The following is a 19,443-nucleotide window of genomic DNA, read 5'->3' on the forward strand; positions in this document are numbered from 1 at the left end:
TAAATATATGTATATATTTATTAAATACATATATATATATAAATTAGTATATACATATATATATAATATTGTTGGGTATATCAAAATATCTATAATTTCATTGGTATGGGAAGGGAAGAGAACAGGATTAGCATTTTTATAGTGACTATTATATTCCAAACACTTTATAAATACCTTATTTGATCCTCATAATAATTGTGAGAAAGGGGTGCTGGTTATTATCTCCATTTTACAGTTGAGGAAACTAAGGCAAATAAAGACGATATGATTTCCCCAAGGTCATACAAGCCAAATTTTTGCACTAACACCTTCCTCACTCCAAGTCTAGCATTCTATCAACTGTTCCACCATTCTCTTCAAGTCAAAGATAACCCACTTCACACCTTAGAAGCCAGTCTTGATAAAATGATAGGCTTATAGGATCTTAGATATAGATCTGAAAGAGACCACAACGGTCATCTTGTCCAATCCCTTCTTTTTTCAGTCAAGATAATTAATGTCCAAGAAAACCATTATAAACATATATCTAGAGCAGAAAGAGACTATAGGCATCAATTTCATCTTTTGTTTTTCTAGATGAAAAAGTTCAGGCTCTGGGAAATCAAATGATCATAGTATCATAGATCCAAAACTGGTAGGAATTTCACAATAATTTATTCCAAACCCCCTCCCTTCCCTATTTTATAGTTTAGGAAACTGAGGAACAGGAGGTAAATTAGTTTTCTCAAGTTCACACAAGTATTGAGTGTCAGACCTGGAATGTGAATCCAGATCTTCTGATTCCAAATTCAGTCCTTTTTCTATAATACCTTACTGCTTCCTTAGAGGTCCAGGTTCAAGGTTTCACTTTCCCATGAGTCTCTGCAACCAAAAAAAAAAAAAGATCCTGAAAAGACCAAATCATTTCTTGATGATGATTCTCCAAGAGCTTGGGAAAGCCAGTCCTCTGCTCAGGGGCATGCAATCCAGCCTTAGGCTTCATATCTTTTAAGTTTTGTGTAGCTCCTTCCAGATTGTGTGCTCTGTTACACTTTATGTTGAGCCATTAGAGAAGGGCTTTAATGGAAGACGGGCCAAAACAGTATATAATGAATATTCTGTAACATACTCTGTCACAATGTTGCTGGATCACCTATAACATTTGAGAACATGGGGGATGTTCCTTACATCCCTGCAGTTACCTCATGATCTATCAAAATACTAAGATTAAATTGTAAGCCATTTGAGAATATTGAATTTGGGAACACAGATGCTCTGGGATGAGGCACAAGTTCGGTTACTATTATTCATTCAGTCCTTGACCTTTCTGTTAAGATTGCCGAGGAGGGAGTAAATTAATGCCTCACATCAGAGAGGCTGAAATATGAAGTCCATCAACTCTTGCCGCCTAGTGCCATCTAACAGTTCTGGTCTGGTCCCAGCTGATTAGCCTTCAACCTGGCTTACTTCCAAGGATGAACACAAAACTCCATCTCTGAGATCTGGATCAAAAACTTGTCAACAAGCAAACCTGCTATGTTTTAAATTCTGTGCTGAGTGTTAGGGATACTATGTGTCAGATACTGTGTTACTGTGTTGGGGATATAAAGAGAAATAGACCTTTCCCTCAAAGAGCTTATGTTTTTCCTAGAAGGGGGAACTACATATATCTAAAGAGTTACATACAAAATAAAAGAGTAGAAAGAAGATAACAACCAGCTCTCAGATAATGAAAGGGGAAATCTTTACTTCCCCTTTTCTTTCTTCCTTTCCTCCTATTCAAAAAGCTGACACACCCAAAAACAGTGGTAAAGTACTATGGTTCAAATGTCGGAAGAATTCGTGAGGCTGTCAATACATAGAAAAATGGCAGAATTTAACATTGGTATATATGTCATTGTATTTTTAGAAAATTAACTGAAATTACACAAGTCAGATGTTGACTCTGAGTTCTCAATGATGCCAGAACTTGTGTTCCCTTAGTTGAATCACAGGATATAATTCCCTCTTTTAGGCTTGATTCCATCTTTTTGCCTTTTTGTTATGAGCACCGCCTTCAAGCCTTTAACTCTTGAGGTCCCTACCTATAGTTGGAGACCACATTGGTAGCTCCCTAGCCCTGTCACAATAACTGTATAATTTTAGAAGAAATGTTCTTGTGAAGTGAGCCCTTTGTGAGAACTTGGTGATACACAAGGCCCATTGGATAGTTAGGGAAAATGTTCCTGAGAAGGTAAGTAGCAAATAAATGTGTTAGTGACACAAAGCTAGAGGGAAACCCACCCACTAAATTATCTTTGTGTACAAGAAAAGAGCTGTAGACAGAGGAAGAATAATTGTGACAGAGATATCAATGACATTCAGAAAGTAGAACTGGTAATGAGGCAAGGAGGTCTCAATTATTCCCACCATCATACCCATAGAATTTAACTATTCTTTCTCCAAATGGTTTAAGGAAGTTGGTTTGGAAGGCATTTAAAAGAACGTATGGAAAGCAGATGGTGCAGTGGGAAGATGACTAAATTTGGAAGCAGAGAGTTGCTACCCCTCTAGGCCTCAGTTCCCTCATCTGAAAAATGAGAGTTTTGAATGAAATGAATTTAGATTTCCTTTATCCATGGATTCCTTTCAGCTTTAAACATATGATGCAACAATCCTGTGACTTCTGAGGTCCATTTTGACTGAGATTTAGTGATTCTGTAACACTTTAAAAACTCAGTCAGAAAATATTTATTAAGAGTTAACTATGTAATAAGCACTGTACTAAGTGCTAATGGTACAAAGTCAATGAATGAAACATTCCACCCACAAGAAGTTTATATTTTGTTAGAGAAGATAATATATACACATACAACTCTAGCATCTTGTCCAAGGTAGCTTTCCCAGTTCCCATTTATATGGGTCAAAGTCTTTAGGGAGCAGCTGTTATATGATGTATTTCGTACATCATCCATTCAAAAGTATCTACCCATATACATTCCATTAATTATAAGCCAATGGCTTCATTAGCTTTTAGAAAAGAGTATTTATTAATGTAATATAGTAAGTAGTAAGTAAATATTAATGCAATGTAGTAATGTAGTAAGAAGAATACCCCCCCCCCCCCAAAATAATAAGAGTACATTCTTTCTCTGTACACAGAAGATTCCTGAGGAAAGTGGACTCAAACTTATGTAGTAAGGTATTCACATGGGAAGCATGTGTGACAAAGGTGTAGCTTTTGGAAATTCTTTTTCTCCATAGATTTCTCAAGAAATTCCCCTCAGGTATAGCTTCCTGATGGACTCTGAGGTTCAGTGCCTTTCAAAAGAAATAGAAAGCATTATTAGATTGGTTAATATGACAGAAAAAGAAAAATGATAAATGCTGAAGAGGATGTAGGAAAATTAAGACAATACATTTTTTATGGAATTGTGATCTGATTCAATGATTCTGGAGATCAATTTGGAATTATGCTCAAAGAATTCTAAAATTGTGCATACCCTTTGGTTTGTCAATACTATTACTAGGTCTGTATCCCAAAGAGATAAAAAATAGGAAAGGACATTCTTATACAAAAAAAAAAAAAAAATATATATATATATATATATATATATATATATTGCAGCTCTTTTTGTGGTGGCAAAAATTTGGAAATTAAATGGATGCCTATCAATTGGGTAATGAATGAATAAAGTTGTGGTGTATGATGTAACAGAATGCTATTGTGCTATAATAAATGACAAGAGAGATGATACTGGAAAAATCTGGAAGATTTGTAGGAACTGATACACAGTGAAATGAGTGGAACCAGAAGAACGTTGTATACACAGTGAGCAATATTTTGTGATGAACAACCATACATAATCTAGTTATTCTCTGCAATGTAGTGATCCAAGATAATCCCAGACACTCATGATGAAAAATACCATCTGCTCTCTGAGAAAGAACTAATGGATTCTGAATTCAGACTGCAGCATATTATATTTCACTTTCTTTCTACTTTTTTTTTTCATTTGACATCTCTTCTACAAAATGCCTAATATGGAACATATGTAAAATCTATATCAGATTGTCTACTGATTCAGGGAGGGGGAGAGATGGGAGAGAAGGAGGGAGAGAATTTGGGACTCAAACAAAAAGAATGTTAAAATTTCTTTTACATGTAATTGGGGAAAAATAAAATATTATTAAAAAAGAAAAGGATAAAAGAAACAGCACGCATCCCCTTTATGAAGAGTCACGTTTCCTGAACCTACTTCCTCCTTCATATGACTTTTCTTCTATATCGTTCTGTGACTTAATTATTCTTGGTGCTCTCTGTAAGTATTATTAGCTACTGGTTCACACTCTTTAATAACATGCTTGATATTGGGGGAAGAGTATAGCATTCTAGGTTTAGTCCTCCTCGATGTATTTTACTAAGATCAGGAAGGACTATCTCTTCAAGATGATTCTAAGAATGCTTTGCTGCTGGACTATGTTGGCAGAAATTCTACTACTTTACAAAATCCCAATGGCATGGTGAGCCAATCACACTGTTCCCCCTTTTGACCCAATTTTTGACAAGTTTACACCTCATAAGATCACAGAGTGTAAACGATCTTGTTCACACATTTAAAACATCACTGTTAATTAATTGGTTTTGAAGTGGTACTCACATCTTTCCATAAGAATCCAGATGATAAATATATGCAAAATATGTACAAAATAAATACAGGGTAAATTTGGAAGGGAACCACATTGCAGGTGGTTGCAAATCTGGATATGTCATATCTAGAAAGTGGTATTTGAAATAATCTCTGTTAAAAACTAGAGATTCTAGTAGGTAAGTTAAAGAGGGAGTGCATTCTAGGTATGGGGACAGCCTATGTAGAGATATAGAGATAGTCAAATCATGGGTAAGGAGAAGCAAGAAGGACAATTTTGTAGTACTAAAGAATGTAAGAAGTGCAATGACATATATTAAAGGTGGAAAGGTGGATTGGAACTAGGATTTCTTTGCATGCCAAACAGAGGAGTTTGTATTTGGACCTAAAGATAATAGGCCATTGGAGTTTATAAATTTTATCTATTATATCATCAGCATGTGTATTCTCTATCGGAAGAGGTAGTGTGGTGTGCTAGAAAAATAATTGGACACTGAAATAGGACTAAGTTTGAAGTCTACCTTTGATGTTCACTAGCTTTGTGACCATAAAAAGTCTCTTCATTTCTTTGAACTTTACTTTTCTCATCTCTAAAATGGGCATAATGATAATACCTACTTCACAATTACCTTTTTTAAAAATCCTTACCTTCTGTCTTAGAATTGATATGATTGATTCTAAGGCAGAAGAGAGGTATAAGAGCTAGGAAAGTGGGGTTAAGTGCAATTACATTTTTGAAGTTCAAATAGATAATGCTTGTTAGAGTGCTTTGCAAGCCTTGAAGTTCTCTTTAAATGCTAGCTTCCTTATCTTTACTGATACAGAGAGCAACACATCCTCTACAACTATTTTCCATGTTTTCTATGTCCTTGTACAAAATTTCCATAAGAGATTTACCCAACATGATAGAGACTTCCTACTGGTACTTTTTTTTTTTTTCTTGGATACAAGTAGTGCTTCTTTCAGGCAGTGGCTCTTCTTTTGTTTACTTGTCTCCTCTTGTCCTTCACACCTAAGCAGTTTATGTATTTAGCCTGTCATGGTTATTTCATGAAATCTCAATAAATTTCTTGGGAACAGGCTCTGGTCTGGATTTCCATGGCTGGAGAATTAGGAAGGGTTTTCCATTTGGTTCAATCAGGCCCAAAGAAGACCTAAGGATTATTGGAGATTCTCTTAGAATTAATTCTAGTAGGGACAATTAATCTCATGAACAAATTCTTAGGATCAAATATAATTTATTTTATTTTATTTCCAATGTGAAGGGACGGGGAGTAATGGGAGAATGAATTTGATATCAAGGCCAAATGATTTGAGGATCATGACTGGGGGCTTGAGACCACTAGTCTGTTCTTTTTTTAAATTTTTATTTAATTGATTAATTTAGAGCATTTTTCCAGGATTACAAAAATCATGTTCTTTCCCTTCCCTCCCTTCCCTCTCCCCCTTCCCACATCTGACTCACAATTGCACTTGGTTTTACATTTGTCCTTGGTCAAGACCTACTTCCATATTATTGACATTTGCACTAGGGTGATCATTTAGGGTTTATAACCCCAATCATATCCCCATTGACACCTGTGATCAAGCTGTTGTTTTTCTTCTGTGTTTTACTTCCACAGATTTTCCTCTGAATGTGGATAGCATTCTTTCTCATAAGTCCTTCAGAAATGTCCTAGATCATTGCATTGCTGCTAGTAGAGAAGTCCATTATGTTCAATTGTACCACAGTGTATCAGTCTCTGTGTACAATGTTCTCCTGGTTCTGCTCCTCTCACTCTGCAGTAATTCCTGGAGGTTGTTACAGTTCACATGGAAGTTCTCCAGTTCATTGTTTCTTTGAGCACAATAGTATTCCATCACCAACAGATACCACAATTTGTTCAGCCATTCCCCAATTGTCAGGCATGCCCTCATTTTCCAAATTTTTGCCACCACAAAGAGCACAGCTACAAATATTCTTGTACAAGTCTTTTTTCCTTTGGGGTACAAACACAGCAGTGCTATGGCTGGATCAAAGGGTAGGCAGTCTTTTAGCGCCTTTTGGGCAAAGTTCCAAATTGCCTTCCAGAATGGTTGAATCAATTCATAATTCCACCAGCAATGCATTAATGTCCCAATTTTGCCACATCCCCTACAACATTTCCACTAGTCCATTCTTGAGTATTTAGGGGCAGGATGTGATCAACTTCATCATCAAACCCTGTCTCACCTGCTAGTTCTGTGAAATGTGCTTTAACTTTTTTGGGCGTCAGTGCTATCAGGAAAATGAAGAAATTAGGCTAAATGTTCTTTAAAATCATTTTTGAAGATAACTCTTAAGTCAATGACTTGATGAACATAATTTTCTGTTACTGAGCACATTCAGAACATAATTGGTTTTATCCTTTGCATCTGTATTCTATTTCCTAGCACCATGCCTGGAACACAATAAGTATTTAATAAAATGACTTGTATTCATGCTAAAGGTAGAATATTTTTGGTTATAATCTGTTACCTATAATTTTATTTTAGAATTTTAATCTTAATTCCTCTATTCCCAAAAGTTGGTAGAAATTTAAAAAAACTTAACCTTAGTTCTCTTGTCAGCCAAAAATTGGTCCTTATAGAGCTAAGGGAGTAGAAATAAAAGAAAGATGGGCACTGAGAGTGATCCTACTTTGTTACTGATAGATTACCTTTGTTAATGACACTGTGTATTATAGGAAACAGCTACATACTTCATTACAAATGTAAAGTAATGAGTGCAGAGTGCAGAATAAGCCTTTGATCAAACATAGAATAATAAAAGTCATGGGGCTTTAAATGGAGTAAATTAAACGGCTTCATTCCAAGTTCAGGACAAAAAAGAATGACCCACAGCATGGTACTTAAGTCTGATTGCTGAAATACTTGGAACTAACATCTCTTCTTCTGTGTGGAGCCTTAATCAAGAATCTATATCTATTTGGGTAGATTGGAATAGGGAGTACTCCAAGACTAGCATCAGGAAGACTCCTCTTCCTGAGTTCAAATCAGGCCCCAGATACTAGACATGTGGCCCTGGGCAAGTTAGTTAAAGCTATTTGCCTCAGTTTCCTCCATGTAAAATGAACTGGAAGAAGAATGGAAAACCACTCTAGTATCTTTGCCAAGAAAACCCTGAATTGGGTCACAAAAAATAGGACATGACTGAAAACCAAGACTGTTTGGGAGTCGTGGTCAGGGAATTACAAAGACTTAAAAAAAAGTGAAAAAAAATCACTAAAATGAAGACTGAGGCTGGGAGATGTCATAATAATGTTGGATAGTAGACTTGGAACCAAAGGTGCTAAGTTCAAATTCAACTTGACATTTAACTGCTTATGTAATCTTGGGTGAGAGTCTTTATCTCTCTGTAAAAGGAAGAAATTAGGGAAGGTAGGTGGTACAGTGGAAAAGGCACCATGCCTGGAGGAAGATCTGATCTCAAAATCTGGCATCAGCTGTGTGACCCTAGGTAAGACTTTTAACTCTCTTTGCCTCATTTTCCTCATCTGTTAAAAAAGCTAGAGAAGGAAGTGGCAAACTACTCTAGTATCGTTGCCAAGAAAACCCAAATGGAGTCATGAAGAATCAGACATGATTGAATGACTGAACATCAACAAAAAGGATTTAGACTGGACTATCTCTAAGTATCTCTGGAAAGTGATAAATTATTTCATGATCCTATGGATCCTAAAACATAAAGAGGATAGACAAGTTAAAGCAGGGTGGTAATGATCAAAAGAAAGCTTCCTAAGAAAAATTAAATTTGAATCATGTCTTAAAGGAGGTGATGGATATGGATTGGTAGAGAGGAGAAAGGGCAGGATGCAGAAGCATAGATAAGAAGATGAATGGATGGGAGGAGTCTTTTAAAAATATTTTTTATGTTTTACCAATTATATATGATAACAAATTTCAACATAAGTTTTTTTTTTTCTAAATTATATGATCAAACTTATCTGCCTCCCTCTCTTCCCTTTCCCCTCACAGTGCTGGCAGGCAATTCAACCTAGTATATATGTGTATTATCATTCAAAACATATTTCCATATTCATTTTTATAAGTGAATAATCTTATAAAACCAAAACCCCAGAACATAAACCAAAATAAAGGATTTTTAAAATTACATGATTTCATCTTCATTCTGACTTAAACAGTTCTTTCTCTGAAGATGGATAGAATTCTTTGTCATAAGTCTGTCAGAGTTGTCCTGAATCATTATAGTACCAAAAATAGCTAAACTATCACAGTTGATTATTCCACAATATTGCTGTTACTGTGTACAATGTTTTCCTGGCTCTATTTATTTCACTCTGCATCAGTCCATAAAGGTCTTTTCAACTCTTTCTGAAATCATACTGTCCTTAGAGCACAATAATATTCCATCACCATCATCTACCACAATTTGTTCAGCCATTCCCCAATTGATGGACATCCCTTTAGTTTTCTTTTCTTTGTCACCACAAAAAGAGCTGCTGTAAATATTTTTGTTCAAACAGTACCGTTCTCATTTTTTAATCTCTTTGGGATACAAACCTAATAGTGGTATTACTGAATCAAAGGGTATGCATTGTTTTTTAGCCCTTTAGACATAATTCTAAATTGCCTCCTGGAATGATTGGATCAGTTTACAACTCCACCAGTAATGCATTACAGTCTCAATTTTGCCATATTATCTCCAACATTTATCATTTTCCTTTGCTGTCATATTGGCCAGTCTGGTAGGGGTGAGATGATACCTCAGAGTTGCTTTAATTTGCATTTCTTTAATCAAGAGGGGTTTGGAACATTTTTTTGATATGATTATTGATAGCTTTGATTTCTTTTCATCTGCAAACTGCCTATTCATATTCTTTAATGATTTGTCAATTGGGGAATAACTTGTATTCTTATAAATTTCATTTAGTTCTTTATATATTGAGAAATGAGACCTTTGTCAGAGAAATTTGTTATAATTTATCCCCCAGTTTGTTGTTTACCCTCTAATCTTGGTTGCATTGGTCTTTTTTATACAAATTTTTTTAATTTAATATAATCAAAATTATTCATTTTATATCTTGTAATGTTCTTTATCTCTTGTTTGGTCTTCCCTTCTCCATCGATTTGACAAGTAAAATAGTTCATGTTCCCCTAAGTTACTCATAATATCACTCTTTATGACTAAATCATACACCTATTTTGACCTTATCTTCACATAAGGTCAAAATAGGATATTGACATAAGATATTAAATAAAGTTATTGATCTATACATAATTTCTGTCATACTATTTTCTAATTTTCCCACAAGTTTTTGTCAAATAATGAATTCTTATTCCCAAAGTTGGGATTTGGGGGTTTATCAAACACTAGATTGCTGAAGTCATTTACCCAGAATATATTTCATTAATCCACCCTTCTATATTTTAGCCAGTGCCAGATTGTTTTGATGATTACTGCTTTATAGTACAATTTAAGATCTGATACTGTTGCTAGGCTGCCACCCTTCACTATTTTCATTAGTTTCCTTGATACTTTTTGACCTTTTGTTTTTCTAGATGAATTTTGTTATTATTTTTTCTAGTTCTATAAAATAGTTTTTTGGTGGTTTGATTGGTATTGCATTGAATAATTAAATTAATTTAGGTAGGATTGTCATTTTTGTTATATTGCTTGTCCTATCCCGGAACGATGAATGTTTTTCCGATTGTTTAGATTTAACTTTGTTGAAAGGTGTTTTGTAATTGTGTTCATGTAATTCCTGTGTTTGTCTTAGCAAATAGATTTCTAAGTATTTCATATTTTTAAATGGAATTTCTTTTTCTAACTATTGCTACTGGATTTGATTGGAAATATATTGACATTCTGATAACTTCTGTGGGTTAATTTTGTATCCTGCAAATTCACTAGTTATGAATTATTTTAACTAGTTTTTTTAGTTGATTCTCTAGGATTCTCTAAGTATACCATCATGCCATCCACAAAGAGTGATAGTTTGTCTACTTTCACTCCAGATGAGAGGAATCTTGAGAAATTGTCTAGAGTAGTGATCTCAAACTCAAATAGAAATAGATCTTTGCAGGTGGCATATTAAGAAAAACAAATCAACATCATCTATGTTGTACTATATTTTTAGTTATTTTGTTAAACATTTCCCAATTATATGATATACACTTAGAACGTTTTGTAGGATGCTGCCACAGCCTTCATTTGATACTTCTGATCTAGACCATGCTCTAATAGCAATTTTTAATTATCTAGTGTTATGGAATTCTGTGCTGGTCACCTGGGGATAAAGCATGACTCCCATAATCTTATAGTAAAGATAGGGATAAGATATGAACATGGGCAGCTTCTTTTTAAAAATTTAAGTATTTTTCCATGGTCACATGATTTCTGTTGTCTCCCTCCCTTCCAGAGCCAACAAGCAATTCCATTGTGTTATACATGTATTCTCACTCAATACCTATATTTTTGTAATAATCTTTTAAAGACCAAACCCCCACATCCAATACCCATATATAAACAAGTGATAAATCAATTGTTTTCCTTCTGCATTTCTATTCCCTCAGTTCTTTCTCTAGATGTGGATAGCATTCTTTCCCACAAGTCCCTCTGGACTGTCTTGGATCACTGCATTGCCACCCATAGCAAAGTCAATTACATATGATCAGCCCACAATGTTTCAGTTTCTGTGTACAATGATCTCTTGGTTCTGCTCATTTTACACTGCATCAATTCATGGAGGTCTTTCCAGCTCGTATGGAAATCGAGCAGTTCATCATTCCTTATAGCACAATAGTATTCCATCACCATCATATACCTCAATTTATTCAGTTATTCCTCAGTTGTGGGATACCTCCTCATTTTCCAATTTTTTGCCACCACAAAGAGAGCAGCAATAAATATTTTTGTACAAGTCGTTTTCCATATTATCTCTTTGGGGTACAAACCCAGCAGTGCTTTGGGTGGATCAAAGGGCAGACAGTCTTTTAGCACCCTTTGGGCATAGTTCCAAATTGCCTTCCAGAATGGTTGGATCAATTCACAATTCCACCAGCAGTGCATTAGTGTTCCAATTTTGCCACATCCCTTCCAGCATTTATTATTTTCCTTCATTAGCCAGTCTGCTAAGTGTAAAATGAGTAGATTTTGTCAGTTAGCAAACTTTTATTACATACTTACTATGTGCCAGGCATTGTGCTAAGCATTGATCATATAAATAGAAAAGCTGAAACAGTTCCTGCTCTCAAAGAACTTGCATTCTTTTTTTACTTTTGATTTTAAAAAATATTTTATTTTTCCCAAATACATGTTAAAACAAATTTATACCTTTGTTTTCTTTTAAAAAAAGTCTGAGTTCCAAATTCTCTCCCTCTCTTTAAAACTGTATCATGAAAGAAATGAAGGATTCTAAGAATCAGAGAGGAGGAGAAGTAAATTACTGATATGGGGAAGAATTAATAAAAAGGGATCCTTTGGGGGATGGGAATGGGATGAGGAACAGAGAGTAGACTTGTATGGATGGACCTACAGAGTATGTGGAAGGGTACAAGAAATGTGAAAGAAGACTGGAAAATGGGAAGGGGTCAGATTTAAATTCCATACAGAGGAGTTGTAGGATTTAAATTATTATCCAATACTTCAAGTATTATTTTTATAAAGTTTATTATCTAACAAAACAGAACCATGTGATTAGTTTTTCTACATGCTCAAATATCCCCACTCCACCAAAGCCATAACAGGAAGACAAGAGGGAGAGAGATGGACCTCCACCCACTTTATATCCTGTCTATGTCAGCAGGTAAGGACAGGAAGTGAGTGGGGTTCTGGGAATTGTAGTTTTGCTGGGAATCGTTGTTTTTAGGGTAACAGATTCAAATTACACAGAGTGTATATTTGATCCCAGGTGTAATAAAAGGGAGCCAGGGAAGAAAAGTGAGGATCATGGCCAGAACAGGGTTTTAGGAAAATCACATTGGCAGCTGTGTGAAGAGTCCATTGGAGTGGAGAGCAATTTGAGGAAAGGAAGTCATCTAGGAGGCTCTTATTGTATTAAAGGAGAAAGGATGAAAGCTTTAACTAGGTGACCATGAGTGGAGTGAAAGGGACATAAATGAGAGATTTAGAAACAGAAATGCCAAGATTTGGCAACTTATTGAATATGTGACCATGTTTTAATAAGAATGTTATTGTTGAATTGTTTTTTAGTTGTATCTGATTCTTTGTAACTCCATTTGGGTTTTCTTGGCAAAGGTACTGGAGTAGTTTGCCATTTCTTTCTCCAGTTCATTTGACAGATGAGGAAACTGAGTCATACAGGTATAATTGATTTGCCCAGGATCACACAGCTGGTAAGTGTCTGAGGTAAGATTAAAACCCAAAATGAGTTTTTCTGACTCCAGGCTCTGTACTCTATCCACTGTGCCACCTAGCTGCCCCAGCTTGGTTCATAGTGTGTCCTTAATAAATACTTATTGACTTACTGACTTACTACTTTAAGACATTTCCCTCATATCTACTCGGTGAGATAGGGAATCCAAAGGTGATAATTTGTCACTGGCATTGACTGACATTTACCAGAGCTAGATCTTGAATCCAAGCCTTCTGACTCTTAAATCTGTGCTTTTCTCAATATATCACCCATCCTAACACATCCTTACATTTCAGACAGGTGGTCTAGTTTGAAAGCTTTTCACAGAAGGGAGTCCTTTTATTTCCCTTATTAGTAGCACCCCCTTTCACTTCCAGGTCATTTTTATATCCTTCATTCTATAGATTGTGCAAATCTGTCTGTAGCCTGTTTATAATTAAGCACCTTAGTGCTGGAAGGTGTCTTAGAGGATATCCAGCATAAAAGACTGACCCAAAATCTCAAATCCCCACTCTGGCTCCTCTCATTGACATCTTATCTCCCATTGAATCTCTGTGGTAGAAGGGAGCAAATGGACAGTCTCATGAGGCAGCCACTTCCATTACTGATCAGGTATTTTTTTTCCATATGTTGCACTCAAACTTGCTTCTCTAAAACTTAGGATCACAGACCTAGAATTAGAATGAAATTCAGTAGTCATCTGAAGTGTTGAATTCAAATAGAAATAGGGCCTTCAGACCATATTTAAGAATCCCTGTAAGCTACATATAGACTTAAAAAAAACATTGATATCATATGTTTATTGTATTTTCATATATTTTCTTAAATATTTCTCAATTGCATTTTAATCTGGTTCTAACCTCACTTGCCATGTTTTTGACATCTTTGATCTAGTCTAACCCCTTCATTTTCCAGATGAGGAAGCTGAGACCTGGGGAACATAGTTGACTTATCCAAGGGCACATAAGTAATAAATAGCAAAGTAGAGGTCAGAATCCAGATCCTCCACCAACAAATCCTATCCTTTCGTGATTCTATCATGCAACATGCTGCCTTCTAACTATTGTTTCTAGTTCTGTACTCTAGCACCACAAAAAATAAATCCAGACTTTCATATATGACAGGTAACGATTATAATGCCCTCAGATTTTTACCATCATACTGCCTTTGGGGGGCATACTGCGGATACAAAGAAAACATTATTACAAAGAGGTCCTTCAAATATTGTCTGTATTAAACTTTGTGGGATGGAGTCAAAAGGGGAATTGCCTCCCACTGAAATCTGTGCTAGGCTACTGATGTCATAAATGATTGTATATCAAACATCCCCTCATCTTATGAAATAGGACATCAAGGCCCAGAGGAGAAACTACCTGTCCTGGGTTATAGAGACAGGCAGGATCACTGCCCAGATCAATTGATCTCACATCCACACATGAGGCTGCTTTCCTTTTCAGAGCTAAAACAGAGACGGCAGCCCTTATAAATTAATTCAGCCAGGCCAGCATGTTCACTGTAAGCTTCCAGCAATGCCTCTTTCCCTGAAAAACAAATCACTCCTTAAGCCTCTAACTTTCTTATTGCTCAGAAATGGTCAGAACACCTTTCTTTGTTATTTTCTCAGAAGGCAGGCATAGAGAGTTCTGTGGCTGAGCAGGCTTTGGTTGTACAATTCTCAAATAACCACTCAAGGCAAGACTCTGCTCCAGTCTAGGATTCCAGTAGACTGTACTGCATAGACTGCCAAGGGAAAGACTTGTCATAAACTGGTGTGGGGTAGACTTATAGAAGAAGAAAGAGTGGGAACAGCAGCAACAGCAGAAGAAAAATAATTAAATAAATAAATAAATAAATAAATAAGTAAGCAATGACAAAGTGTTGGAGCTGGGGTGGAGAAGCTTTGTATGCTTTGTAGCTGAAGGCTTTAGCAAATTCTAAATTCCATTTGAAGCAGAGAAGTGTTTCATGTGGTCATTGTACTCAAAGCTAAGGCAGTGTTAGAGAAAGAAGCTGAGCTTGAATAAATTGTCCAACATCTCCAAGCAGGGGCTGCAATTCAATTCAGTTCAGCAAACATTTACCTACTTTGGGGTAGACATTGTGCTAAGAACTGGGGATACAAGGAAAAAAATGAAAGGAAAAAAAGACAGTACTCTTCTTCAAGGAGTTTATATTCTATTGGGGAGAGGTAACATGTCTTCAGAGAAATAAATACTGAGTAATTTCAGGAAGGGGAAATAGACCTTGGAAGGACCAGAAAAGGCCTTATGTGCAATGTACATGTATTGAGCCTCAAGTTAGCATTTTAAAGGAGGGGAAGAGGAGAGGGTATTCCAAGCATGTGGGGAAAAGTCATAAAGGTAGAAAATGGAGAGTCATGTTTGGAGAATAAAAATAGATCAATTTGTCTGAAATGTATAGAGCAGAGGAGACCCTATAAAAAAGATCCCTGAATCAGTTGTCAGGAAGCTTGAGTACTAATTCTAGCAGTGCCACAAATTTGCCAAATGATTTTAGATAAACCCTTTCTCATTTCTTGACATCAGTTTCCTCACTAAAGTGTTGTACTATATAGTTTAGAAGCTCTCTTCCAGCTCCATGGACCTATGATTGTGCTAACCTGCATTGGTAGGGGCACTTTTATCAACTGGGATCTCTAAATCATTGTTGAAGTTTGAAAAAAAATATTTTTATAGAAATTAGCTTATATGGTCCCAATAATAATACCATGAAGTAATGAGCTTATTGCTCCTATTGTACAGATGAGGAATTGAGCACCAAAATAGTTCATTGATTTGCATATGACCATATATATAATATTAGAGGCAGAAATATAAACCTCCTTTTTAATGACTCAAGCCTTGGCAGAGTGGATAGAGAGCTGACCCTCAAAGCCAGGGAACCTCATGTTCAAGACCTACCTCTGATACCTGGAGTCTGTGTGAGCCCAGGCAAGCCCCTTAAATTGTCAATGCTCCAGGCAACTTTCTAAACTAAAAGATATAGAGAAGGTACAGCCTGGCATTGGTAGAGGGAATTCCTCCCTAGGAGTTCCCTATAACAATGAAAATACCCATTAAATCCCCATCCCAAGCATGGCACCTGTCCATTGTGCTATGCCATCTTTCATTATCATGATAATTATTACCATCTCCACCACCATTATTATGATGTATTGTTATTTGTTTGAAGCACTGCTTTTCTCAGCCATCCATACATTTCACAACTCCCCACTCCCCCAGGCATATTTATAGCCTAGATATGACTGGGCTGCCAGAAACCCCTGCCTACTAGTCCTGAGGAAGTTCCATTTCCTTTTAAAAGGTATCAGTTTACCTTAAGGGTTTTAATAACAATGTATTCCTCCAGGGTTCATGGGCAAAATGACCCTTAGCTTTGTCTTTAATCAGAATGTATGTATTTGGTCTTGTGCTGATACTTATCTTAATGGAAATGTTAGACTTGAAAGAACCTCAAAACTATTCCTTTTTCTTCAGGCAGCACTGACCATAAAATAGGTTAGAATTTATCTTTCCCAAAGTGAACCTATCAATTTCCACTTTCATTGAAACAAAAAGAATAGTTGGTCACAGGATCATTGAATCTTTAGAGTTAGAAGGCAAATATTGCATAGTCTAACACCTACCTGATCAAATACTTCTTTACAACATTCCTGACAAGTTATCCTTTAGTCTCTGCTTAGACACTTCCAGTAGGGAATAACTTACTACTTGTCTATTCAATAAAAACATCTGGTATTTGGTTCTTTAGCACAATTAAATTTGGGTTTATTGCCCTATTAATGGTCATCTTCTCTTTGTGTTTCTCCTTTATCCTTACTTCAAGGTAGACATACTACCTTTTTCTTTGCTTTGCTTCTTTCTTGAGGTTTTCTGTCTCTTTCAATAATTTGTATCTCTACAACTTATTTAAAAATTAACAATCCATTTATCCATAGATAAATCATTATCATATGTCCTTGGGCTATGTATTTCTAGGGATAAGCATGAAGGAGAATGTCAGTTTGGGTTTGCTTTGTTGCTGTCAAACCTCTAACTGGATCAGGAGATGATGGGAAGTTGTGGTTGTGGGCTTACATCTGGCAGGGAGATGTCTGAGAGCATTCTTGTGATATGTGGACTTTGAGGAAACATGTTCATGCCAACTCCGAGTGACAGACAGCCTTGGGAAATAGCTCTCTACCTGCTTGGAAAGCTGGAGTGTATATTGTTGTCACAGCTGAAAGGGATTCTTATCTGAAGAATGACAGTTAGGAAACGATCGCTTTTTTTTTTCTTTTAAAAAACCCATAAATTATAAATACATCTTTTTGAATACTATGACTTGTCCACCCATCACCAAATTTCTGTTTTTTTGGTGTCTCAGTGTATCAAAGCTCTTGACTTAGATTTCTAATGCCATAGTAAAGTCACTTCCCTTCTGTGAACCTCAGTTCACTTACTTGAACAATGGGAAGATTGTACTAGATAGTCATAGACTACAGAAGCAGCCAAGAAACTTAAGATCATCTAATCAAAGAGTCATAGATTTGACTGGGAAGGGAACCTAAAGAGCATTGAATCTAGCCCCTTCATTTTGTAAGTGAATAAATTGAAGCACAGAGAGATTATGTGATTTGCCTAGCTGGCACAGGAAATATTTGAAGTAGACTGTGATCCCAGGACTTCCTAAATCCAAGTACAATTATCTATCCAATATTTCATACTCCCTCTAATTTTGTTTTATATATAAAAGCAAACTGAGTTGTAAAGAGGGAAGCTAACTTATACCAGGTCAGTAAACCAATTAATGGTACAGGCAAGATTCTAATTCAATTCTCCTAATTCCCCATCTGGGGTTTTTACCATTTTTTATGTAGCTATTGTTATCTCTTGGCAATCAACTACCCCCTCCCAACTTTGTGAAATTGTTCAGACCCTAAAAAAATTGATTAGCTCTGCTTCACTGAAGACTGTTAAAAAGCAGCAAGTAATGGAGACAAAAGAGAGATCCAGAGTATTCTAGGAAAATTTGAAGAGGGAGAGAAGATTTTTAAAAAAATAAAACTTTCAGAGAAAAAAAAGTGAACTATAATAAGGGAAATCTCCATGCAAGAAGTGAAAAGATCATGGAATCAGAGAATTATAATTTTACAGCTTAAATTAATCTTTGGGACCATTGAGACTAGTCAACTCTTTTTAAGATAGAGAAGAAAACTGAGACACAGAAAGGTTAAATGGCTTGCCCACCATCACACAGATAGAAAATGTCAGATTGGATTTGAAGACAGTTCTTTGCAACTCTGGTTCCACTGCACTATTCTGCCTCTGGTGGAGAAGAGGAGGATATGTATCCCAGCCTTGGTAGAATAAGTGAACACATGTTAATCATTCACTTATCAAGTTGAATGCCATCTAATTGTCTGTCAAAAAGTGGCAGACACTAGAAATTCAAAGACAAAAAGGAAAATAAAGAAACAATTTCTTTTTTTCAAGGAGCCTGCTTTCTATCAAGGAGATAACTTAAAGATATACAAATACAAATAGAAGGTAGTTAAATAATGAGCAAAAAAGCCCTCCTAGAAATTATGGCAGTCAAGGGAAACTTTATGGAGAAAAAGGCTTCTTAATCTTCTTTGTGCCATGGTTCCCTTTGGCAATGTTGTGAAATCTATGTTTTAAATGCCTAAAATAAAATATATACAATTACATAGAAAATTAAACATTTTGAATTTATTTAAAACTTAAAAAAAAAAAAAAGCATTCACAGACCCCAGGCTAAGAACTTCTGATTTAGAACGTGCTACTTGCATTATATCTTGAAAGAAGTCATATTCTTTGAGGCAGGGATGAAAAGAGAGTGAATTCAGGCCTGGGGGAGTGCTGTGCATGAAGAACAGAGAGAAAGCCAGTATGTCGATACCAGAGATTTCAGGAAGGGAGTAATTTATAATTAGGTTGGAATGGCAGGTTGACATCAGGTTGTCAAGGACTTCAAAAGCCAAACAGAGGAGTTTATATTTTATCTTAGAGGCCATAGAGAATTGCTGAAGTTTAGGGAGTAGCAGAATGACATGGATAGAACTACATTTAAGGAAAACCACTTTGTGGCAGTGTGGAGAATGGATTGGAATTAGGAAAAACTTGAGTCAGGAAAACCAGATGTTGCAGTAGTTTTAAATGAGAGATGATGAGAACCTGATCAGGGATAGGTAGTGGCTGCATAAGTAGTGGCAAGGTATTAGATGAAAGATGTAGAGAGATAGAAATAGCATGGTTTCAATGGGTGGGGTCAAAAGAATTAGCAGCCCTGGATAAAGCCTCAGTTATCAACTTGGGAAATAGGAGGAATGGTGATACCTTCAACAGAAATAGGAATTTTTGGAAGAGGAGTTGGATAAAAAAATGAGTATCATACACTTTGATATGTCTCTCTGGGGCATACAATTTATAATGTCTAAAAAGCAATTGATATGAGAT

The 19,443-nt window shown here is 35.9% G+C and overlaps 1 protein-coding gene across 14 annotated transcripts in view; it reads left to right on the forward strand.

Moving 5' to 3' along the window:
* The window catches only part of PTPRT (protein tyrosine phosphatase receptor type T), a 1,347,533-nt gene that overhangs the window by 799,992 nt on the left and 528,098 nt on the right, over positions 1-19,443 (forward strand). The window lies entirely within an intron of this gene.

This window comes from Monodelphis domestica, chromosome 1 (genome assembly GCF_027887165.1).
Source record: "Monodelphis domestica isolate mMonDom1 chromosome 1, mMonDom1.pri, whole genome shotgun sequence".
NCBI classification, from domain to species: domain Eukaryota; kingdom Metazoa; phylum Chordata; class Mammalia; order Didelphimorphia; family Didelphidae; genus Monodelphis; species Monodelphis domestica.